Source organism: Lithobates pipiens, unplaced genomic scaffold, assembly GCF_037356315.1.
Source record: "Lithobates pipiens isolate NorthernLeopardFrog02 unplaced genomic scaffold, aLitPip1_a1.2 Scaffold_3, whole genome shotgun sequence".
Lineage (NCBI taxonomy): Eukaryota > Metazoa > Chordata > Amphibia > Anura > Ranidae > Lithobates > Lithobates pipiens.
Genome location: NW_027507790.1, coordinates 116,390,604 through 116,417,879, shown reverse-complemented (window position 1 = coordinate 116,417,879; position 27,276 = coordinate 116,390,604). Strand labels below are relative to the sequence as shown.

The 27,276-nt window shown below is 39.0% G+C and overlaps 1 protein-coding gene across 2 annotated transcripts in view; it reads left to right on the top strand.

Annotated features, from left to right (window-relative positions):
- PRR16 (proline rich 16) overlaps positions 1-27,276 on the top strand; it is a 430,206-nt gene that overhangs the window by 71,899 nt on the left and 331,031 nt on the right. The window lies entirely within an intron of this gene.

The window sequence follows — 27,276 nt, the reverse complement described above, 5'->3', positions numbered from 1 at the left end:
GGAAGGTGAATCTTCCTAATGGGGATGCAGACAACAATAAAATCTGACAGGTGAACTGTGGCTAAAAATCTAAATTAAGGCTGCTCAAAGGAAAATAGCATGGATAATGTCACAAGAAAAACTTTCCAGTATACTCTCAGACACTGTGAACAAATTTGAAGACACGTGGGAATCCTGGGCTCAACATGTAGGCATCTCCCTTCTACCTAGTAACAAGCCAGTTTGAGATATAATTAGTTGCTTTTTTTATGTTTGTTTGCTAGACAACCTCAACTACTATCAACTTCTCTTTCTCCTCTTCCTGCTATCTCTATACTTCCTATACTATCATTTGACCCTCTCTCTACGATTCCCTACCAAACCGGATACTAGAAGTTTTCTATGGAAGTTAACGGTTTGGATTTTCGGTTGCTTACAGGATTAACCTGAATATAGTACACCAACCATTGTCGCATGGCAGAATGGGGGGTTAGGCTCGAGGATTGAGACCCCTGCCTGGCACAGTCTGATTCCATTAGGGGTGTCAGACGCAAAAGGGGACTTTCCTGGATTACCAGGTTTTCGCCACTATTAGTTTCAACTTTATGGTCCTCTGATGCCAAACATAACCTAAAGTTTATATAGGTTTTGTGCATTAGGCTACAACAACAGCTTTATGGTTACATAATTTATACATAGAATCTAGGTATTGCCTATATTTTCATATCGCAGAGTTACGTCTATGTCTAGCTCCTTTGGATTTACTCCTGTACTGTAACGCAATGCACTTTTTCTGTTGTACCAAAGTTAAGCCTGTATATATTTGTTATACTTTAAAATAATAATAAAAGTCTTTGAAATAAAAAATATGACAGGTGTCCCTCTATCCAAAACAAAAATAAACAATGTTTTGCCTTTAGTTTTGCCTTTAGTTACACTTTATAGGACATCTTTACCGAGAGAAATAGATGGTTATATTCTATATATAAGCTTTATATTCTATAGCTAACTTCCTCCTCAAAAATGCTAGATATCTATCTGTTCTTCCTTCAATACTTTCTGAGACACTGTCCTGAAACAAGTATATTGCCAGCAACTCTAGAGTGAAGTCAAAATTCCTGATCTGCCTATTAGGCTGGTCATTGGATCAGCCTATTAGTCAGACAATCAGCATTTCAAAAGGCAAGGTCAGCAGTGTTGATCACTGCCGTCAACTTAAAAAAAAAATGCATGTAAAAGCACAGAAAAATCAAGTTTAAATGCTTACTTGCTGCATCTCCTTTCCATATATTATGTTTTATTTATTTGCTATGTGCATTTGAACTTTATAGAAATTGTAACTACTTAGCACAATGCACAGGGCTTGAATGGGCAGGACTTGAAAGCTTGAGCTCAGTTTTTTCACGTAGAAGAGAGGGTGAAGAGACAGCAGCACTATACCCTCCTCGCTGCCAGGGCTGCCTATTGGCAGCGGGCAACATGTGTACTATGTGCTGCAACACTGAGGAACTACAGTTCAATTAGGTATGACAAGGAGAAAATATGGGACAATAGCTCTTTTGATGCAGAGCACAGCTAGAACTGCCATCAGCACAGTTGCCCACTGGGGATTGAAGCCCTGTATTTCTTCTACTGGGTCATGTGACTAATCACATGACTGAGAGGAGAAAGACGTTTATTATCCCAGGAGGCACCCATGATGATAGCAGGTCTAAGGAAAGTAGGAGAAGGTGAGTAGAATATCTGCTAAATTCAGCCCCTGAGGATGCCACCCCAACCTCCCATAATGGCTTCCCACTTCCCACATAGTCAATCAACTTCCATAGTGCTTCACAGACTTCCACAGTGCCCCCTGCTGTTCTCCCCCCCTCAAAACTCAGTGACCTCCATACCAGCCTTTTTCAACCAGGTTGCCTTCTGGGTTCTTCAGGGGTGCCTTGACAAAATGCCTAAAAATTGCCACTAATTGGATCAAACATCCTTGTTTTACCCTGCCGCCTCTCTCTGTCAGTACTAGGGTCACATTGGAACGCCACACATGTGGATGTTCCTGCAATATTTAAAGCTATTAGTTTGGTTTTTAACATTTTATAAGAGGGTGCCTCAAGACTGGAAAAAGTTTGAGAAACACTGCTCCATACTGCTGCAGAGCCTCCAGCCTCCCAAAGTGCCCCCAACCATGTTCCACCATGCTTCACAGCCCCACATTCTCCCCACTAAGCCCCCTCCACAGACCCTGTCCCTTATTGTAGCCCTCAGAAACCTCATCCCCCACAGGGCTACCCAGTCTGTTTCAGAGTCACATAACCCCACCCAGAACCCACAAGCTCCCACAGTGACACTTAGTCCCATCCACTTTAAAAGCCCCTCTATTTTTGCTTTTACTGACACCATCAGAGTATATTTCCCTTCTATTGATAAGTTATGTCAGTTGTGTCCTTCTAATGACCATAAATCAGGGCTAGGATGAGGAAGGGGGCAGAAGGGGCATTTGTTAATTATTTTTTGTATTTATTTAAACCTAGTCCTTTTTTTTATAGCTGCCAGAGAGGAGCAAAAGGGAATACTATAGATTTTCACTTGCTTGACAGCTATGGGTCTGTTGGGGCTACTGACATCACAGGGAAAAAAAAGGAGCGCCCCCGCAGCAGAGTTATGGTTTATGGATTTCTACACAAAAAAGGAGTTTATAAGTAAAAAAAAATGCATAACATTTGTTAAATGTACATATGAGCGAATGGGAAGACTTTTGTTGAACTGCGCTTATCTCGTTGTCACTCTTTCCTTATGCTCTCTTCTTCAATCAGCATATTCTTTGTTAGCACATGAGCACAACTGACTAGCTCTTTGTGTGCTTCTCTGTCTCCCAGTCTGATGCGCAGTGGACTTTAAGAGGCTGATACCAAGTCAAACTAATGTATTGTTTATATCAATGTGCACAAGGAATTGATTTGCACAGAAGAAAAGTCCTTCCATGTGCACCTTGATTTGAAGGCTAGTTTTAAATTATGGTGGTTGCCATTTTTGTGTGTATTTTATATCAGTCTAGAGTTCAGCTTTAATGTAATATGCTTGTCAAAGCGTAAATGTAACTAAACTTATGTTGTTCAAGTTCATAACAATAGAACCTTGATATGCTAGAGTTTATGATTAAAATATACTTGGTATTTTTCACAGTGAACAAAAATGAACATTGCAGGTTAAATAATCCTAAAAATGTTCATCCTAGACCCCACATGCCAGATGTAATGTTCAATTCATCAGTCATTTAGGTAATAGTGTTCTGAGCAGTCCCCCTGGGGCCTTGTTGCCCTTTGTACAACTGTCTCCTGTGTTCTTATCAGCCGGAGCTCTGTCAAGAGTTTTCACTTCTTTCTTTCCCAGATGTATACTGTGACAAATTGCAATTTGTAAGGGAATAATATGACTGGTATCATTGAATATCTTTTAGTTGAAGAATTACATTATGCATCATTTGTAGGTGCTTTACCACCTTTCCATTTTTGGAAAGGTTGAAAAGAAGGATGGAATGTAAAAAAAGTTCAAGGTTAAGCATTATGTAGAAATCTTAGAATATTTGTAGCAAATAAAGAGCAAATGGCTGTGACCCTGCATCTGTCAAACAAAGGACCCATATTTTTACAATAAAATATTAGAGCTGACATTTTTTTCCATAGGTTAATTTTGATTTACAAACAGTAGGTCATCTTCCAGTTTTCACATGCTGTATATTTCAATATAAACATATCTTTGCAACTAGTACTATCAGATCGATTTCTGTTGAACTTCCCCATCTGTTCTCGGGTTGGCTGGGAGAAAGATATCGGTCCCATCTCTGAGCAGATTTGGGGCGATGTGCTCTGGTCCCCGTCCAGGGTGTCTCTTTCTCCATCACACAGACTGACCCAGATTTTTATTCTCCATAGGGTCTATAGAACTCCACAGTTTCTCTGTGCAATTGGACTGAAATCTGAGCCAGCCTGTGCTTGATGCGGTAACACAGGTACATTAAAGAGGAAGTAAACCCTGATGGGTTTACTTCTTCTTTGTCTCGTTGCAAAGGTAAAGCATAATGGGCTACTATGCATCGCATGGTAGCCCATTATGTGTCCCCTGTAGCACGGAGCGTCCATCTTCTTCCGGGTATCGCTGCTCCGGCCACTCACATCGCCGGAGCAGTGATGATGTCACTCCAGCGCATGCGCACGGGAGCCACCACTAACGGCATATCGGCATATCAGCGGCCTGTGCGCCGCTGTCTACAGTGGATGCGCCGTAGACAGCAGTGCCTGTCTTTTAGTCAATATCTCCTAAACCGTGTAGGTTTAGGAGATATTTCTTGGACCTACAGGTAAGCCTTAATCTAGGCTTACCTGTAGGTCAAAGTGGTTTGTAAGGGTTTACAACCACTTTAATACATGTTTTGTGGCAATGTCCAAAACTTCAATACTGGGTGGAGGTGATTGGTATCTTAAATAGGGCATTGGATATTAATATTCTGGTTGAACCGCTTATATGTATATTGGGTTACTGTGACACCTCTAGCTATACCTCCCCTATTGGTAATACTATAAGGCGTGCACTTTTTTTGCTCTTAAGTGGACCTCTCCACATCCACCGACTGTGTCCGATTGGATTGTAGATCTCAATAGAATCATTCTTTTTGAAAAGTATACATATTCCCTAAGGAACTCCCTGAAAAAGTTTGATGTTATCTGGTCTACATGGCTTCAATCTATGACTTAGATATCATGTCAACCAATGTGTACTGTGTATTTTGAAATTCTGGATATTGTTATTCCTTTTTGTGTGTGTCATATATACTCCAAGTGAGGGGGGGGGGGGGGGGGGTTGTTGAAGGGAAGTGGTTTGGGGTTTATTTTTATTTTTATTTTTTTCTGGGAGGTTTTGGTTTGGTGTGATTTCTATTTTTGTGGTTTTGTCTGTATTGTGTCAATGTCATTTTTATATAAAATAATAAAAAAGGATTTGATTCAAAAAGTATTTTTTGGGGAGTCCAGACACCCAATCAAATGCTTGTGATAGCACCATAAACAAATAAAACATAGTGCTATATTAAATAGTCTCTGGAGTTCCTATTCTTCCCCCTAGGTCTGTGCTCTAGTGTACAACAATGCATCATGTGACCACTGCCCTATCAGATTACCATGGGACACAGAATGTGTTCTCAGAGTAATACTTACCTGCTCGACCATGCTACCTGCAGTAGCACTAACCAAAATGCCATGGTACCTCTCCCTCCCCAGTTTAAAAAACACTGATCGCGTTCCTACAGCTCAACCTGTTTCCCTTTTATGTTTATCCATAGAATGTATAAAATTAGTTATTATTATTATTATTATTTTCCTTCTATTCTAGCTGGTTAGATAACTTGCCACAATTTTGTGGCAGAGTTGAGCTTTAAGTCTGTTAACTTGCTGCACATTTTCACTGGCAAATTGTACACTTACAGAGAACTTGAAGCATAAGTTCTAGTTGACATTTTTCCAATTTGTAGCAAATTTGCGTGGCAAGTCTCTAGCAAGAACAAAGTTGAAGTGGTAAGTCTACAGTAAGAGCTCTGTAAGTCTACAGCATGAAAATTCAGCCACAGTGACCCCTGTGGTGGGATGACTATTGCACAACATAACTTAAACAGAGCGGCAGACTTACGGAATGTTTGCAAAGAAAATTGATCTGGAGTCATGCAATGCGAACTTGCTGCAATTGTAAAACAAATTTGTGAAGCTTGGCAAGTTTAACAATAGCATAGCAAGTCATTTTAAAACTTGCAGTACAATTGTTTACTATCTGGGTACTTGTTTTTAGGCACAATAACACAAAGTAATGTATAGTGTATACTGATTTTTGTCATCAGTGATTTGTGATGGGTCAACAGTAAAGTACATGAGGAAGGAGGGGTGTGCCCAGAGCCAAAAGCCAGGAAGTTGGTAATTCACTGTGGGTTTCAGAGGTGTTGGGTGATCAGATACTATTAGAATGCTCTTGGAGGTGTCTGCCATTCACAGTAAGATAATTTCTAAATACAATTTTCCATCACAGATGCACTTTAATTGCTTCAGAAAGCTACCATGGGTATTTTGTATTAAATATGTTTAAAATCCCACATATATCATATCATTAGCATTCCCAACATCCAGCTTTGAATTCACTTCATCATAAAATCGAATCATATTAGTTAGGCATGACCTAGCTTTCATGAACACATGGTGATTCTCGGTTATTAGATTTTTTTCTACTATATATATATATATACATTTTGTATAATCTCTTAGTAAACCTTAGAAACTAAAAAGAAAAAAAACAGGTTTGCTTACTTATACTTTGTTGTTTTTAGCTTTTTGTCCTAAAACAATAGTACATCAACTTTATGTCTTGTGAAACTAGTGCAGTTCAAAAAGTGTAAAAAAAAAAAACATGATTATTTACTGAGTTTATTACTTATTAGCATATGGTATGGATACCTGCTGGGTCAGGTGCTTTTTCACTCCTAAATTTGTTTAGGTATTGCTATTCATCATCAAGAGAGCATAGTGTGAGGGGCCAAGATTCCCCTCAGTCAGTGAATGAAGGTTGGAGGAGAGGGGAGGAGTTGTGAGGAGAGGAGAGGAGAAGAGAGGAGAGGAGAGGAGAAGAGAGGAAAGGAAAGGAAAGGAAAGGAAAGGAAAGGAAAGGAAAGGAAAGGAAAGGAAAGGAAAGGAAAGGAAAGGAAAGGAAAGGAAAGGAAAGGAAAGGATAAGAGAAGGCCAAAATGCATGGAATACATATTCCTCCTGCTGTTCATTTCCCCCTAATGTAAACCTCTGTGGAAATCTGAAAAGTCCATCAAATATGACCTGTAAGGTGAGAATTAAAGTATATGCCAACCCTTACCTTGTAAAACAACCCATCAAGTTTAAAATAGCAATGCACAGCAAAAAATATGAATACCTTTTTTTTCTATTTTTTAGATATGATTATATAACCACTGTTCACAGCTGCATAGGAGGCTTAGAGAGGTGGGGGTGGAGAAACCGCAGCACACTGATCTTCCCAGTGAATGTCTGTGTGTGTGTGTGTGGGGGGGGGGGGGGGGGGGATAGACATGTTAGCAGAGGTCTCCCAGTACAACCAGAAAACTGAACACACTGGAATCAATGTGCTCTTGTGCCCAGTATGGTCAATTTGAAATAGGAAAGCAGGAGGATTGGCAGGAGCACCAGATATTTCACAGAAAGGAAGAAATACAAAGAGAGCAGGATACTTTTTAAAACAAGTACATAGTACAACAGGCAGATACCGGGTATATGAAATGTTGGGGTAATGTATTCTTTAAGCTCTATAATATATGTAATATCGTCTCCCTGTACAAAATGGAAAAAAAGAATTCAGCTGGATGTGCCAGAAGCTTAGTTGAATAATGTAAAATAATGTCATAAAATCTTGATTTTACCTGCTAATTTGAACCTAAGTATGGTAAAATCTTAGACATTGGACCAATCACCTAGTTAGTTTCCATTGTATATATGGACTATAATACAAGATAAAGTACAGAGATTAGAGTTTGTCCAGTATAACTGATACAAGACTACTACTGGATCAGGACATGGGATAGAAGTGTTAAGCTGGCTATAGACAATTCAAATCTCAACTGGTTCAGCAGGGACCAGTTCAAGATTCGAACCATGTATGGGCAGGCTGATTGTACCCAAGTTGATTGAAATAAACAATAGGCTTGGGAAGAATATCAGGGATACAGTATGAGATAAAGGATAAATATGACTAAAGGATAAAAATGACTGGGAATAAGTAATAAGGGGGGGGGGGGGGGTGTCACTAAAGTTAAGGGAAAGGGGGGTATAGGGGCACAAATATATTATAAAGTATGGAAGAGGGGGGAGACTATAGAATATGCTTAACATTTTTCTCTGTTAGGAAGGTATTATGAGATTGATCCATGAACTATGTTGATTGTGTGATTATGTGTTGTGTTTTATATATATGTATGTTAAGCATGTTTACTTATAAGGTTTTGAAATGGAATGATATGGAATGTTTTTATGTGAAAAAATATCTTAATAAAAATAATTGAAACACAAAAAAAAAAAAATCAAAAGTGTCTGATCAATCCTCCACAATACCGCAGTCCCGCTAAAAATCATTGATCACCACCATTACTAGTAGAACATTTTTTTATAATAAAAATGCCATAAATCTATCCCCTATTATGTAGATGCTATAACTTTTGCGCAAACCAATCAATATACGCTTATTGCATTTTTTTAACCAAAAATATGTAGAAGAATACATATTGGCCTATACTGATGAAGAAATTTGTTTTTTCTTTTAAATTGGGATATTTATCATCGCAAAAAAGGAAAAAATATATTATTTTTTTCAAAATTGTCGGTCTTTTTTTTGTTATATATTGCAAAAAAGAAAAACTGCAGAGGTGATCGAATACCACCAAAAGAAAGCTCTATTTGCGGAGAAAAAAGTACATAAATTTTGTTTGGGTACAGCATTGCAGGACCGCGCAATTGTCAGTTAAAGCGATGCAGTGCGTATCGCAAAGGAAGGCCTTTTCATTAAGGGGGAAAATCCTCCGGGGCTGAACTGGTTAAAGCATATGTATGGCAATTTTTTTTTTTTTTACTTTGGATTGTAGTGGAGAAATGAATCACCTGAGCAGATGGTGGGGAAAAATCTGTCTAGCATAGCTGGTGGAACAGTAAAACCTGAGTGAGGCTCTAGCAATCCCCTATATACATCTAAAAAGCATTGTTAACTGTAATCCTTACCCATGCCATTCAAAGCTAGAAAAAAAATGGTTACCGATACACATTAAGTTGCTGAACTGAAATAATCCATAGTAAACTGTTTCCCTAAAGTGGTTCTAAAGCCAGAAGGATTTTTTTTATCTTAATGCCTTACCTGCATTAAAAAGAAGCTCCAGGCTCCTTTAGATACAAATACTGTAGCTGCTGACTTTTAATATTAGGACACTTACCTGTCCAGGAATTCAACGGGGTCCTCAACCGAGCTGATTTTTTACAGCAAGTTTCCTACTGCACATGTGTGAAGCACACTGAGCTTTGTAAATGGGTCAACTGCAAGGGGAGGAAGGGGGGACTTCTAGCTCAGTTTGCCACAGCAAACAGAGCTGGAACTGGAAGCGTTACCTGTCATAATCAGGTACCCGCTCCCCCAAAAGGTGCCAAATATGTCAGCGGAGGGGGAGGAGGCAGACAAGTGGAGCTTCCCCTTTTGAGTGGAGCTCCGCTTTAAGTTAAATAACTTTCTACTGGTTGTTCCCCTACCTCCCTCCCTAAACACACTGAGTCCTGTGTCAATCCAGCATTGTGCCCATCTGGAGCAGCGCTTACTCTCTCTCTCCCCTCTCACAGGCTCAGGAACAGCAATAGGAGTTATTGACACCTACTGCTGTCAATGTAATGCTGTGAGGAGGGAGTGGGGCAGGGCTGAGCTGCACTGTATGTCTCAATAAACACACAATGACAGGCTTGGGAGCAAACTCACTGGTGTGCCACCATAGGAAGCAGATTTCTATGATGGAATATCAAAAAGAGGAGCTGGGAGTGCCAGTGAGGGACTCCAAAAGAGGTGGTTTGGGCCCACTCTGCCATTGTACAGAGCATGTAAATTATAACATGTTTACAATTTAAAGTGCATGGTACAGTCAAAACTAAAAACTAAAAATCTGGTCCCCCTGCAAGTTAATGTCGTAATGTAAGAAGAGAACCCACTCTAGGCATCTGTACCTGAATAACACCTTTCTTGCCAAGGGTGCTGGCTCAGTATGTAGAATGCATATAAGCAGATAAAGATCCGGATAGCCGCACTCCAAAAATAGGTGTTTCCTTTAGACCCCTTTCACACTGTGCCACCCATAGCGTCGGTGGTAAAATGCCGCTATTTTTAGCCCGTGGGCTTTCACACTGGAGACAATGGAGCAGCTGTTTGAGGGCAGAATACAGGCACTACTTTTAACACTATAGCGCCTGCAAAACGCTCTCAGTGTGAAAGGGGGCTTATTGAAGATATAGTCCGTACAAAACAGATTAAAATGGCAAACCCCTAACGCATTTCACATCACTCTCACTGGTGCTTAACCATAGCTAAAGAAAACATATAATGGCATGGTATGTATACAAATATACAAAACATGAAGATCCAATCAAGGAACAAGCTGACTCCCTCATTCACATGTAAAGATCCACCTTCAATTAGGTTGATAAAGCAGCTGGTGCTACAACTCTCTGAGTAGTATATTAACCATTTATGCATGGACATATCACACCTTCACGTCAAATTTCATGATTGAAAAAAGATTTTTATATTGATGAAAGACACATTCCACATTATTTAAAAAACCTAAAAGCAAGAATGAAAAATAAAACCATACCATACCATAAATGAATGCATTCATTTGCAAGTTTGACAAGTTACTAGCCTAGGTTACATAATATCAAGATCAAGTTTCAGTTCATTCAAAACATCACAAATAATCTAAAATTAACCAATGGGTCGGCTAAGTTAGAACATAAGGCCATGTTTTATCGAGTTTTATTAATATAGCTAAACTAATTACATTTAATTTAAGCTAAACGTATGTAAACATAGACACCTACATCATCATGTACCAAAGGAATATGTAAATATGTGTACGTAAATAATCATAATCGGTTAAACATATTATGTTATACTGAGAACGCACATTTCTAAGCTGTGATCTTTATGGTACTCCACATTTAGTGCTCAAATGAACAAACAAAAAAATGATGAAAGCACAGGTTCCCACAATGCATGCGATTTTTTATGAAAAACCTGTGATGAGAGTCACTTTGGGCCAAGGGCTTGTGCAACCAAGCTTACCTTAGAGAGGCCAGGAAACTCCTTGTTCAGCTCCCCCGGCCCCTTCTATGTGTAAGGCACCCTGTGTCTACTAGGGGCACAGGGTGACGGAGAACCCCAGTCTGGTCTGTCCTGACCAGACTCACCGCACAACCACACCGGACACAGTATTTCCTTTTACCCCTGTTATCTTGAGTTCTATATGTGCGTTTTGTGTTGAACGAATGAAGGGGCTCTTTCACTTGGGATATTAATATTTCTGAACAATATCCCTCAAGAAATATAGGAAAATGAATTACACCTTTCTGACTGCTGGAATATTGTATGAGCTTGGTCTCATAGACTGTTATAGTTTTTGTACTACATCATTTGAGGTGTGGCTGTATCCCATTGTTCTATTGTTTATGTCTGCCCTGGGAGCAACCTATTATGGGATGTATATGTGTTTCTAGCATGTAGACTGGGGGCAGGGTGGAGGGAGGGCAGAATTCCCCCAACAGCCCTTCCTGCTAAGACGGTCTACTGATGAGAAATTTGAATGTACCTGTGTGTCTCTTGTTGCTGAATGTAGTTTACCCCTCCCTGTGTCATTATGGAAAGAAAAGGGAATTGTCCCTAAGTATATATCTCTTTGTGCTGGTGTTTGAATAAACAGTCTTATGCTTCTTACCATCCTACACTGATGCATCAACAAGTGACTGGGTGGGCTAAACGATCTTGAATCGTACTGGTGCCAGGCAAGGGAAGCTTATAGGGTGGACATACTCTTCTTGAGTACGGCGGTTCGTCACAAGACCTACCTTCAAAATTAAGCTCTCCAGCAGTACGCTGTCAATAATTACAGGGCTTCCATTTTTACCTGGTCTTCCTTCTGGATTCGCTGGGTCCAGCCACAATGACGTCACTCTCCCACATATGCGCAGAGCTCTGGTTTAACAGCACATTCACCATGCCCTAAATTCAGAGTGCAGCACACATTAGCTGGTGGCGTCAAACGATGTGAATGCTCCTAAACAGTGATGTTTAGAAGATATTCATTTTACCTACAGGTTAGATTTATTATAAGCCTACCTGTAGGTAAAAGTAGCAAAGCTAAGTTTACAACTGCTTTACAAAGAAAAATATATGCCTTTGAAATCACTTTAATATCTGTTGAGAATGGTGTACATTTTAAAATGAAGAAATCTGATGTTTTAGGGCCAGTTCACACCAGACGCAGTTCCGTTCAGTTCCGTGTGCTTTTTTTCTAGACTAAAAATGCATGCACAGTGTTTTCCATGTATTCCAATGGCTCTAGTTCACACCATGAAGTCAGTTTCTGGTGCAAAAACTGACCAAAAACTGACTGTATTGGTGCAGAAAAAATGAAACTGCACGGAACTGCATCTGGTGTGAACTGGCCCTAAGGTAATGATTTACGTGAATCCTATTTATTTCAGAATTGCATCATACTGTTGTAATAATGTTTTCTAAAATGTCTCAACATTATCAGCATTTAGTAATAATGTCACTTTGACTGCAGGTTGTTTAACATGGAAAGATTTGATCTTGGCTCTGAATGCCTGTTATGAATTAAAAACTTATTTTTTGAAATGTGCTCTGTGGGTAAATGGCAGTATCTCTGTACAGTAGACAGGCCGGAGACAAGGAATGAACTCATTCAGGTTTTAATTGCAGTCTATTAAAGCATAGTAAATTAATGCTGAAGGCAAATTGAAATCTTTAATGAATGGAAATAGAGTTCCTGCTCAAGAAAGAATAAAAGTGAAGCCATTAATTTTTAAAAGAAGGAAAAGTATATTAAATAATTAAGAATTTAATAAACAAGTGAACTTTAAGTGTTTGGAAAGCTGATAGAAAATGCATAGAACTTTATCTGAACAATCTTAAAATGATCTTACTGTATCTAAAAAAAAGATTTGTGTTCACTTTTACATGTACTGTTATTTTTTTTCCACTTCCTAATCTTGACTTGTTCATAAATCAGGCAACATTTGCAACTTTATTGATTCACCGCAATACATGCATGCAGATTAGTCTAGTTTGCAGAGGATCATAACTTTTATGAATTATGATTGTCTGCAATTCCAAATTCTCCCCTATCAGGAATATTGGAATACAAATGAAAATGTAGGGAATCTTTGATACCTTGAATTTGATCATCACAAGTATAAAGGCATTTCATTCTTCCGGACCACATGACCTTTCTGTAGATTCAATAACGTTTGCCTGCTACTCGCATGTTTGGGCTCCTGGCGATGTTCATAACCATGTTTGTCAAGGCCTCATAACAGGAAAAGGCTGCAGCTTTGATAATTTAGGAGCCCTTTCCAGTAAAACTGGAAGAACAGACAGTCTGAAAAAAGGAACAAGCCAGGGTAATGCTTTCTTGTCTCAGAGTGGAAGACTCCACAAATTCACTGTGGAACTGTAAAACAGCTGTTGTAATTAATCAATAAATCAATAACCAAAGTACACTGGGCATTACAGCAACACAAATTCAAAACATATCATAGGTATACTATTACACAAAAAGTAATAATAAAGAGCATATACTGTATACTAACAACACAAATCAACCAAAAGTATGCATCATACACACTAGGAGGAATACAACTGGGAGAATCGATGGTGGAGAAGAATCTGGGTGTTCTGTTAGATCATAATCCTAATAATAGCATGCAATGCCATGCTGCGCTTTCCAAAGCAAGCTAAATCCTTTCTTGCATTAAGAGGTATGGACTGCAGAGAGAGAGAGATATTTTGCCCTTGTACAAATCATTGGTAAGATCTTATCTTGAACATGCAGCTTTTTTTTTTTACCATGCAATGCTGCTTTTACCATGGATACCTGTAAGTGCAATACTTTATATTAAATGCAACCCTTAAGAGGTTTTACACTATCCAGCCTTTTATGTTTTATTTGAATCTGACTACATGATTGCCGTTTGGGTGGAGTCCCCTGGATGCTCTGGAGCAGTTCCTGACGTGGTTCCTTCGTACATACCCTGCTGATGACCCCTACTGAGACATATTCATCAAGCCTGTTTGACCCTTCGTAATAAAGGGTCCACGCTCTCTGATAAAAGTCTAACATACTTTGGTCGTGGTGTGTTTACTTGGTGAAGGGATTGGATAACCTTATCTACAGTTTAATAATGGAGTTTGCCATTTGACCATTATGGTCCATTTGAGAGATTTTTGAGAGACTTTTTTATTCCTTTATAATTTTTTTTCAGTATTTTTAATAGCAATCACTATAGCGCAACACACCTTTATTTTGTTTCTTGTTTTTTTGTGGCAATATTGCACATTTGTGTTTCTGCTTTTTTTCACATTGAATTATCTTATATATAGAGGCTTTCGATTTACGTGTGTCTTTTTATTTTTTTTATTTTTTTATATTTTCAACTGGATGGACTTGTGTCTTTTTTTAAACCAGATTAACTATATAACTACATAAAAATAATGCTGTGGTGTCATAGCAATGCCATAGTAACAACAGTTGCTACTTACAGAGAGCAAAGTCAAACAAAATGTCTACATTGTAAAAAAAACAGCATATGCTTTTTCTGTCATTGGTCTTTTATTTTCAAGACAAACTAGGGGGAAGTGATACAAAGTATATGAGCCCAAATGTTGTCTCTATTTTGTTTCAACTGGAGTGCAGCCAATCAGCTTTTAAATTATTATTTTTTTTCATCTGTGTGGAAAAATTGAAAGATAGAAACTGATTGATCGCTATAAGCAATTGCACCAGTTGACATAGAACTTGTATCAGGCACCTTTTATTAATACTCCCCTCCTTAAGCCAGTGGCGGCTGCTCCATTAAGAGTGCAAGGATGCAGCCCCTAATCCATGCGGCCATCCCCTTATTTACATGCAGGGAACCAGATGGATGGATTTCAATGGGGTTTTTTTTGTTGACACACATGATTAGAATCTGAGGCTCTAATTGGTTTAAAAAAAGGGTGGGCTCGGGGCACAGAGCACTGCACCCTGAGCCCACCCAGTTGTGTGAAAATAGCAAATTAATATTCGCTATTGTCTTCCTGATTCTCCTCCCGGCCAATCAGGAGGTGGGTCAAACAAAGCAGATTTGTTTGCCCCCCCCCCCAAAAAAAAATGGAGCACCAGCCGCTACTGCCATATGCTACCTTTAATTTTGGACTGTTTGTGTATGTTTGTGCTGGGTGCATGCAGTTTCATTGAAGAAATAATATGGGGATCTAAATGAACAGAAAAGGATTTAAATCACTGAATAGACATATAAGTAGGAAGGAAGCCAACATGATAGACTGATTGATTTTCTTAAAGTAGATTATACATCTTGTGGCATCTTTATGATAGCATTATTAAACACATTGGGTGTATTCAATAAAGCATTTACAACATTTTCCTGGCAGTATTGGCTCTAAAAGGGTCTGTGCCTAATTCATGAAAGCCTTGGAAGATAATTATGGCCAACTCAGGCTGGTGTACGACAGGCCTAAGCTATGGGGAATCGAAGGTTGTGTGTCTACTTTTTTATTTTATAGCATATTCACTGTTGGGAGACTAGTGACTAGTGACTAGCAGCTATGGAGTCCACCCACTGCCATCTGCTGTCAAACACAAGAAGGGCCTGATGGGGAAATAGTCTCGGGGTTCCCCATCAAGCTCTGTCCACCCAACAACTGCTAGCCTGCTGCACCTTTTGGGTGGGCAGAGCCTGATGAGGAGCTCTGAGAGACTACTGTAGTTCCCCATTGAGTATGCCTTTTCATGTGATTTTTGGTGGACAGCTGTGGGTGGATTTCATAACTGCTATTGGCCTAAATAGCGCCCAATGCAGTCTGCTGTCAATTACAAGTAAGGTGGACCTGATGGGAAATTAGTCTCTGAGGCTGGGTTCACACTATTGTGAACTGGATCCAATTCACAATAGCAGCAGATTTTGACCATCTCTCTATGGAGCTGGTTCACATATCTCCACTGCAGCTCTGGTGCAAATTTGCACAGGAGCCCTGTGTGTATTTCAGTCCGTTTCAGGTCTGAATTCAGCCAAAAATTCAGGTTGAAATGGGATCTGAAACAATGAATGAGGATGCACCGGACCCCTGCTGCGAGCCGCATGCAAAGATAGCTTGAACCCAGCCTAAGTGTTTCCCATCAGGATCTGCTCATCTGCATCATAACTCGGTCTGTGTGATGAGCGCAGTGTCTGGGAAGGGGGATTATGAATTATGTGCCTATAAATTTATCAGGTTCAATATTACTGAGCTGCAATGATGAAGGAGTGTCCAGTATAGACACTGTGACCTCAATGTGTGCCTCCATGCAACAGTTTCACATACCCGTTTCAAACAGGTACTTTAATTTGGCCCAAGCACTGACAATTGTGATGCGGAGGCCCGGCAGAATTCTAAGTAGTGTTTTTTATAATGCCAGTAATTTATTTTCCCTGTGTTGTTTAGTTACAATACAGTTAGGAGTTTTCATACAGTGCTTCTTATTAAGGCCACTTTTAGAATCTTTCGCTTTGGCTGCAACATATTCAAAAAGAATTAAGACCAATTCTAAGCTGGTGTACAGAAAGACGCAGTGCTGAGAATGGGGTACTTTGTTCTGGTAAGTTAGCTCCTGTCTAGAAGCTAAATGGTGCTGGGGTTGGTATGATCATGGCCAGGGTGAAGGGGGGTGCACCATCACTACTCCTGTCAGCAGAGTGCAGGTAGTGGTAACAGGCACTTTAATTGAAAGCTAGGGGATTTGATATAAACAACCCTTCACTTCTCCCTGATCTGTGCAACTACATACTCCATTGTGACTGGCATGTGTGCCTGTGTGTGCCTTTAGTTTAAGTTTCTGGCTGGTCCAGTGCAACTGTTACTGCCAGAAGACCTTCAGAGGCAGGGAACATACAGCAGGAAGGTCCCACAATGTCGCTGCACACGTCTGAGTCCACCTAAACCTCATTGGCAGATCTGGGGCTGTGTATAGACGCTGCAACATGGTGGCTTCTGAAAATGAGATCCCAGTTGCAGAAGATGATTAAGACCACATAATGTGGGGTGGGGACACTTTGGCATCTTTGCCCTGGGTGCTGGATCACCTTGTCTCAGCACTGCCTTAAAATGCTGTTGGCTGCAGAGCTGACAGTGTCCTAGCCAGCAAGAAGCTGAACATGCACTGAGGACAGCGTGTTCATGGTATAGATACTCCAGCCACAGTGCTCCCCCGTTCCATGCGATAGATGCATGTACCTGTTTCCAACATCTGTTGCCCCACACACACACAACAGAATTCTAAATAGTGTCTCCAACGCATTTTAAAAATTCTATTTTCCATAGTTTACCTTGATTAATTATGTTTTCAAAGTTCATGTAAATGTATTATAAATTTTTTTAAAACAAGGGTGTACATTTTAATCTATAACATTTACGGGGCATCTGTAGTATAATATGGACAGCAGGGAATCGTAAAAAGCAGGCTTGAGAAGTTCATATTGATATTTAAATAGCGTGACAAAATGTTTACTGAGGCTCCCTTTTCTATGCTCTAACATATGGTCTAATAATCTGTTGCATTAAAAAGGCTTGCCCATTCTGTAAGCAATTTCAACAGCATGGGAGCGCTGAGCATGAGAGCGCTCTGTAAGTCAATGTGCCAAGTGAACATCCTTGTTTGATTTTTGTAGTTATGTAGCCCCACAATGTGTATATAAACTCTCTGAATATATTTAAATACACATCAACAAAAGCTGTATAAGATAATTGGAATCAGGAAGCTGGAGACAAGCCTGGGAAGTAGAACACAGACACTCATTGACCTGCAGCATCCAGAAAGGAACAAGGCAAGGCTGTTTACTCTACATGACTGTATATTCAGAGCTTTCACTCTCTACATTTACATGCTATTTTTTTCTTTTTTTTTAATTGTTGCATTCATTTTGAGTTCTTCCCATTGTATAATTCGATATCTCACTTAATGCACAAATATACATTTTTGTATTCGAGATGAAAATGTGTTTTTCTTAAAAAGAAAAAGAAAATAGATGCATAGCTTTTACAAAAGTGTAAAGCATCAAAAAGAATCACAAGAAATATAGACATTCGCACCCTGCTGGAAGCCTCTCATCTCCCTCCCAATTCACCGAAAGTGTGAGTCACAAATTCAGGTTACTGCTTTAATGGAACAAAAGGTGGCACCCGGAACATCCATTTGGATTTAATGACCCTGTATAGTAGGTCTGATTTAAAAGAGATGTACAAATAAATAATACTGAAAAAAGTGCAGTAAACATTAGGAACCTATTAGATTTCAGTTTGCATTAGGCTGTGCGGAGAAAAATGAAAGCTGAACTCCGGTCAGATATAAAAGGCACAATATAATGCAGTTCTGTAACCATTAATATATTATAAATAGGATTTTTTTTTATTCTAGCAGTAAATACTTGAATTCGATCTGTTATCAGCTCCTTGCAGTCCCTGTCCAGAAGGGCTGGAGGCTGAGAGGAACAAGCAGCACAGAAAGTCAATCAGCTTATGTGCTAACAAGAAGCGTGCTGACAGATAAAGAAAGCAGAGTGACAGAGAGATGGGTTCATCAGTGCGTTGCTTTTCCTTTCACTGTCCAGTCACAGGCTGGGGTGAGTCAATGACAACCTGGACTCTGAGGAAGCAGGTTGAATGATGCTGGATGTCATACTGGGGACATCTAGTGGTGAAAGAAAACTAATGTGGGGAGCAGGGGCGGACTGACAACTAATGGGGCCCCCGGGCAATAGGAGATTATGGGGCACCCAGGCAATAGATTATGGGGCCACACAGTATACACACACACACATACAGTATACACACACAGACACACAATATACACACAGTATACACACACAGAATATACATACACACACTGAAAAGGTACTGGAGAGGCGGGCAGCTATAATCTTTGGGATTTAAAAAAAAACACAGATTTTTACATACTGTCCCTGGTTTTATTGAGGCTGGCAACCCTGATGGGGCTCCTTAGTGACATGGGGCCCTCGGGCAGTGCCTGAGTACCCGAATGGTCAGTCCGCCCCTGGTGGGGAGATCCCTGGATTGAAGGTGAATATTGCAACTTTTAATAAACACTTTTACTGCTTTAATCAGTAAGAATGTCTTTATACCTTGATAATAAAGTTGTCTTTGACTTCTAAGTCCCAGGAAAATAAAAAACAGTTGGTCATGCATTTTTTCATATATAAAACAATGTAAATAATAATATTTATAAATAATGAAAATAATAACTTTTCTTTTTTTAACCTTTGCTCTGTTTTTTATCTGTTAGCCATGTATCCACATTCCGCCTTTTTCTACTTCTCTTCGCTATTATGGAGGAAGCCATCCATACCCCCCTTATGCCTTGTTGTGTTCAGCAAACGGCACTGAATTATTGTAACTGAAAATTGCACGGTCGTGCAATGCTGTACCCAACCAAAATGTATGTATTTTTTTTCCCCCACAAATAGAGCCTTATTTTGGCAGTATTTGATCACTGCTGTGTTTTTATTTTTTGCGCTATAAACAAAAAAAAGACTGACAATTTTGAAAAAAAATATATATATATTTTTTACTTTCTGCTATAAAACATATCTGATAAAAAAAAATGTAAAAATCGTATTTCTTCATAAATGTAGGCCAATGTGTATTCTGCTACATGTTTTTGGTAAAAAAAAAAAATCCCAATGAGCCTATATTGAGAATTATACAAACTATAGGATATATACTGGAATTTTTTTTTTTTTATTATTTTTATACTAGTAATGATGTCGACCAGCAACTTATAGCGGGACTGTGATATTGTGGTGGACAATCGAACACTGACTGACACTTTTGACATTTTGTGGGAACCAGTGACACTAATGCCTTGTACACACGGTCGGAAATTCCGACGGAAAAGGTCCGATTGGATTATATTGTTGGAAAATCCGATCGTGTGTGGGCTCTATTGGACTTTTTCCGTCGGAAATTCCGCCGGAAAAAATTTGAGAGCAGGATCTCAAATTTTCCGACAAAAAAATCAGATTGGACTTTTCTCGATTGTTTATAGAGAATTCCAATCAGACAATGTGCCACGCATGCTCCGATCAAATTACGAGACCAAAGCTATTGGCTAGTAGCCTCAATGTAGTCCTGTCGTAACGAACGAACGTCATCACGTTCCGAACGATCGGATTTTCCAACAACTTTGTCTGACCATGTGTATGCATCACCAGTTTAGGACAAAATCCGTCAGAAAAAAATCAGACGGATTTTGTGGTGGGAATGTCCGACCATGTGTACAAGGCATTATACAGTAATCAGTGCTAAAGACATGTACAGTCACTGTACTAATGACACTGGCTGGGAAGGGGTTAAACATCTGGGGTGATCAAAGGGTTAACTGTGTGCCTAGCCAGTGTCTGTGTTTACTATGTGTGCTGATTTTACTAGTGGAAGTCCCCCTGTCAAAACAAAACTCTGCCCTGCCAGAGTTCTGTTCTGAGTCTCTGCCCAGCGATTGGCGGGTGGTGGTGGACATCAAATGCGCTGGCACCTAAAGATCGGCTTCTGCTGTGAATAATCACAGCAGAAGAGTCCCACATGTGCCCCCTGCAGGCAGAAGTGAAGGATCACGTATATATGTGATCTGGTGCGCAGTTGCCGCCCTGTAGCAGTAAAACTACTATAGGGCGGTCAGTAAGTGGTAATTTAGAAACACATTATGAGACTTATCCTGTTTGAACATTTCTAATGTTCTAAGGTAGCAGCAATGACACCCTTAACAAACTAAAATGTGCACACACATTTTTGCAAGTAACAAACATCTTACAATAAAATGATTCTGGAGCATATACTAGGGCAGTGATGGCAAATCTTGGCACCCCAGATGTTTTGGAACTACATTTCCCATGATGCTCTGGCACTCTGCGGTGTAGTGGAGCATCATGGGAAATGTAGTTCCAAAACATCTGGGGTGCCAAGGTTCGCCATCACTGTACTAGGGGGATTAAAGTGGTTGTAAACCCTTAAACCCTTACAAACCACTTTGACCTACAGGTAAGCCTAGATTAAGGCTTACCTGTAGGTCCAAGAAATATCTCCTAAACCTACACAGTTTAGGAGATATTTGCCAAAGGACAGGTACCACTGTCTACGGCGCATGCATAGTAGTCCATGATGCTTTACCTTTGTAGGGAATCAAAGAGGAAGTAAACCCATCAGGGTTTACTTCCTCTTTAAGAGAAATTGGATTCCAGTTGGAGTTTTCCTTTAAGTACCTGTAAGTCAAAATGCTAAAGTTGCTTAATCCTTTCTACAAAAATGATTTGTACTGGATTTTATGCTTATTCAGCATTGTTTTCATTTGCTATAAAGCTAAATGTAGAATGTTGTTATACTGTTCTAATGTAATCGGCTTTTTAGGCTCCCAAGTCTGTCATCAATGTCCTTCAATGGAAATATTGAGCAAGAATTCAACTGCATGTAGGAGAATGCTTGTCCCCACAATACCAACCTAACCTTGCTAATCTCCTAATGTGATGTTCTTATTTCATATTATGCAATGTTAATGTGTTATAAGGTTTATTGCTGTTAGTAAAGTGACATCATTTCCTAGTTAGTCTGTTTTTCAGTATTTCTACATCCAGATAGATAGTAAAAGGCTTTCATGACTATTAATGAAGCTTTAAAACCATCAAGGCTATCAGCTGATTAAATACTATATTAGGTCATAATGGCAATTAAAGAAATCATATTCTCAGAATATCAGCTGTGTGCATTTGTTGGTCCTGTAATGGCTGCATGACTGGAAGCTCCTGCATTTGCTCATTCCATGCATTAGTTTTAATTTTTCAACCTCAGTGAAAAATGGCAGAGGTTAAACTCATATGCTTTCGGCTTAAATGCTATATATATGAAGTATTAGAAATACAACATTCATATTTCATGGTGAAATAAAAGCCTTAATGTAGTAGTTCAGGACTACCTTTCTGCTTACATGTGAAATTAAAGCTGAACTCTAGGAAAATGTTTTTGTACATTTGCTATGTACCAGTAAATTGCCTGTCATGATGTGTTTTCAATGTGTGGATGGCTTCTATGTTAGTTAAAACTTAGGGGGTTATTTACTAAAGGCAAATCCACTTTGCACTGAAAGTGCACTTGGAAGTTCAGTCACTGTAGATCCGAGGGGGACATGCAAAGAAAATAAAAAACAGCATTTTAGCTTGCACATGATTGGATGATAAAATCAGCAGAGCTTCCCATCATTTCAGATCTACCCCTTAGATTTAGAGCAACTTGTAGTGGAAAGTGGATTTGCCTTTCATAATTTACCCCCTTAGTTTCATTCATCCAAATTAGTACAGCAAGTGCTGAAATTCTGGCACTGAAACCTAGTTTTGGCTCTCATACAATGAAGGATTGTCATTCAAACTACCACTTACTCCATTCACAAGAGGTATTGTATTCTTTTCATAGGGCTGCTGTGTATGGAGGAGGGGAGGGAGGAGCATCATACTCTCCCCCCATCCATTCACAGAACACTATGCATTATATGAAATGAATACAAGATGTTTTGTAAATGGACAAGGTGGAGTGCAGGCAATTAATTTTACAAGATATGACATATCTTTATATATATATATATATATATATATATATATATATATATATATATATATATATATATATATATATATATATATATATATATATATATATCTTTTATTTATATATATATATTTTATTTTTGAAAATGTATATGTCAAACATATACGGTATCTACATCTATTATAATCTGGTTATCTAGGCATGCCCAGGCTAAATCTTGCTGCACTGCAGTCTCCTAAGCCAAACAGTGGTGTTTATTTGACGTTCCCTATGCCAGCTTTTAATATATTTTTTTTCATAAAGATTTTATTAACCTCTTGCCATCCAACTGCCGTCATTATACTGTGGCAGGTCGGCTCTCTTGCGCGAACCGCCATAGTTGTTACGTCGGTCTGTGCAGGGAGGCTAGCGAGTGGACTTGATGTCCACCGTTGACCTACAATCACAGTATACAGAGGCAGAACAAGGAATTGCAAGGAACAAGGCAATTCCCCGTTTTGCCTATTGACATGTCAAATCTTCTGTTCCCAGTCATCAGGAACAGCGATCGCTGTCATGTCCTAGGTAGCCCAGCTCCCATACAGTCAGAAACACCACCCTAGGGAACACAGTTAACTCCTTGATCGTCCCCTAGTCCCCTAGTGTTAACCCCTTCACTGATAGTGACATTTATAAAGTAATCAGTGGCTATTTTTAGCTCTGATCGCTGTATAAATGTCACTGGTCCAAACAAAAAGTGTCAAAAGTGTCTGATCTGTATGCCGCAATTTCGCAGTCCCGCTAAAAATCACAGATCACCGCCATTACTAGTAAAAAAAATTATTAATAATAAAAATGCCTTAAATCTATTCCCTATTTTGTAGACACTATAACTTTAGTGCAAACCAATCAATATACACTTATTGTGATTTTTTTTTTTTTTACCAGAATGTATATGTAGAAGAATACATATTGGCCTAAACTGATGAATGTATTTATTTATTTATTTTTTTTGGGTGGGGGGGGTATTTATTATAGCAAAAATGTTAAAATATAGTTTTTTTGTCAAAATTGTTGGTATTTTTTTGTTTATAGCGCAAAAATATAAAAACAGCAGAGGTGATCAAATGCCACCAAAAGAAAGCTCTATTTGTGGGGGAAAAAGGACATCAATTTTGTTTAGGTACAGGGTCGCATGACCGTGCAATTGTTAGTTAAAGTGACACAGTGCTATATCGCAAAAAAAGGACCTGTAGGGTCATAAAGGGGGTAAATCCTTCCGGGGCTGAAGTGGTTAAAGAATATGAGATTTACACAAACCTTACAAACAAGAACAAATGTCAAAAGGAAAAAAAGAACAAGATACATATCAGTATTCAGAGAAGCTGTAATGGGGTTGCCAGCGATATATGAGGCAGACCCACAAAACTTGTAAAGGAAAGGCCCCACTTGCTATACATCAACAGTCTAAAGCCTCATACACACAATCAGATTTTCTGAGGGGAAATGTGTGATGACAGGCTGTTGGCGGAAAATCCAACTGTGTGTATGCTCCATGGGACAATTGTTGGATTTTCCGCAGACAAATGTTGGATAGCAGGTTTTAGAATTTTCCACGGACAAATGTCTGTTGTACAATTTTCCAAGCATGTGTACACAAGTCCATCGGACAAAAGTCCAAAGCACAAACACGCATACTCAGAAGCAAGGTCTTGTAAACTAGCATTCTTAATGGAGAATTAACATTTGTTACGTGGCAAATTATGAAATCTCGAAATGCAGCGCACATTCTCTTTTTCTTTAATGGGATAATAATGAAGCTGCTTTGCTGGTGATACTGATGGAGTTATTGCAAACTCATTTTCAAAGGCTTTTTTTTCTAGTGATATCAGGAATAATATTATTATGCTTTTTTTTTTGGCCAAGTCACCACAACACCATTATCCCATAGTTTTAAAGATCAAAGACACAATTATATTGGTGTCCCTTGTCAATTTTACATGTATTTTTTTAAATGTAACTTCCTACTCCCAAACTGTCATTTGAAGTAAAACACATAGCCAAGTATTATTCTCTAAATTTTTTTTATTTTTTATTGTACATTAAAAAAAAATAATAATAAAATTAGACATGCTAACTGCCAATAGAACTTAACCAAAAAGTGCATTCTATGCATCCAAAAATATAGAAAATATACCAAATAAAAATCATTGTTCAACCAAAAAAATAATGTCAAAGCAATAACTCCAAGACCAATAATAAATAACACGTTATCTCCTCCGATTCCGCAACATGTCTGATTGGCAAACTGCCATTCAGTAACAAACTGACAAGCACGAAATAAAAAAGCGCAAATCAATACTCACCAAACTTCTACTAACACGAAATTAGCAGGAATCCAAAGGGTGGCGCTAAAGAGCTGAAAAACTACGTAGTACGTCAGTACGTTCATGTTTGTTGGCCAACAATTCCTTGCCATTTGTATGCAAGACAAGTTTGGGCCAACACCCTTCTGACAAAAGTCAGCGGTGTTGTTGACCAACAATCCGATTGTGTAATAGGCTTAAGGCTTCCCTCCTTTATCAATTGCAACACCCAATTGTTGGTATATGTGATCACCTGTGACATCTTTTAAATTCAATATGTAGGTCGTACTACACGCATTTCGTCAGGTTTAAATTTTGAATGGGATGTGTCCCATTATTACAATTAATTATCACCTGTTTCTTTTGCCTTGGGTTATTCCCATGTATATCATGCTCCCCGTCGATTGGTCTCAGAATCGTATGCATGTTCGGATGGAATGCTGAGCCAATACATTTTTACATGTGTACACTATTTCCTGATTTTAAGGCAGTATATTTATACATATTCACGCACACCCTCCCTCCATCTTAACAATTGAAGACAAATTATTGTCTTTGTTAATTTTCACAAGATGGGTGGATGTGCGTTAATGGGTTTACTTTTTAATGTGCCCCTTATAGGGTGGCTGGTCATTACTACAGCTACTCTGCTGCCCATATCTTAATTCATTGTTGGAATGCATTCTATGGAGAGATTAATCTGAGCTGGTGTAGAATCGTGTGGCCTGATATCGCTACATCTATAGACACTATCATGGCACTAACATGCATTTTTCATTGGCCATGCCTTTCTCCCCTTCATCCCTTCCTCCTTCTCCATCCATTGGTTTAGTGACAGGGGCTGCTAACCAGGTTACCTGCTATATCCATCCATTTCTCATTTATCTAATTTTTACGCAGGTTTAACATACGGTTGAATTATTAACACTTGGATGGTTTATTGCGTTTTAAATAGGAACCTGGGAGAGTTCTGATTCTAAAGATAGTTGTTGCTCTTGCATAAAAATGATTTTTTTTTTGTTTTTTTGGTCTAGTCTTGTTTTGGTATCTGTATAGATATTTTATATATTCCTAATACATGTAGATACATTGTTTATATTTAACTTATTAACTTTTACGAGGTCCGTGTATATAGATTAGTGAGGACCAGAGGCAATAACTGTCTAATAAGCACAGCCTGGATCTTTGTGCAAATGTTTTTTATATGTTGCTATGTTTAATTATAATTTATATATGCTTCTACATTATGTTGGCTTTGTATCAAATGTATACAGATTTCCTTTTTCTTTTAGACTATGGATTGTGCCTAGAGTGCAGTTGAGACTTGAGGTCTCATTAAGAGTAGTTGTTTATGCATTAATACAGATATTTAAGTATGCTGAAATACACACAACAAACCAAGTCTAGCGCTGTCCCCACTATTCCTGTTCCAACAGTAAACAGTGTGAATGCATTTGATCCGCTCTGGTTGTTGCAGCTCTCCCACAAGTCCACTGGGTGGCAGACATAAATCTGAAAATATATAGAACAAGAGAGAGAGCACACCAGCCCTAGCGTGTTATCGTTTAATTGTAAAGTTCAATGTGTAAAAAACGAGGGTTGCACATACTGACATCCGATGTTAAACAGCATTGACAACTCCAGTGACCTCCTCTCCTGATCTGTAAGGATCAGTTGGCTCACTGAGACTTGCGGCATGGTAAAGGGTAACAGCAAGCACAATCCGCCTACTTCCTAGTATCACACATCGCTCAGGACGCTCGCATGGACCAGCCGGCGCTGTGTGACGTCACTCATGGCTGGGGTGGGAATGCACAGTGATACGGCTGACTCCTCTCCTATGCTCCATGCAGCTGCTAGGACAACATGTTCGGAAGTGTAGCCTCCTTCTTCAGGTAAACACATTGAACTTTACAATTAAACGATAACACGCTAGGGCTGGCGTGCGCTCTCTCGTTCTATATATTTAAGTATGCTGAGTCATATATATTGAGCTCTCAGCACATGTCATCTGGTTGCCCCATTCTCCATCTCTTCTTCTTTTTCAAGTGGAATTATGAACACCACTTATATACAGGTTTTTTGGATACAGACACACACTGTATGGCCGCCAAGTATAGCCGTCTGGTATTTAATTAGGTAGAGGGATTTTTGTGTTTGCTTATGATTGCGGATTCATTATCTTGACATTTCTTTCCAACTCCTATACACATATCCTTTTAGTACCATATAACCGTACATAGTGTACATACATGCACATTGGAATCTCTTTTTTGTAATAGAGTTACATGATGCACACTCATGAACATATACTAACTGGCATTTCTTAAAACATATCCTAACTTTATCAATTTTTAGACAACCCTGCGCATATCATAACCCAATAGAGGCTTACAGGTTATCATTGCCATCTGTATCATGTGTGGTTAGAATAGGTTTTTTGAAGCGCATTTTTTAATCA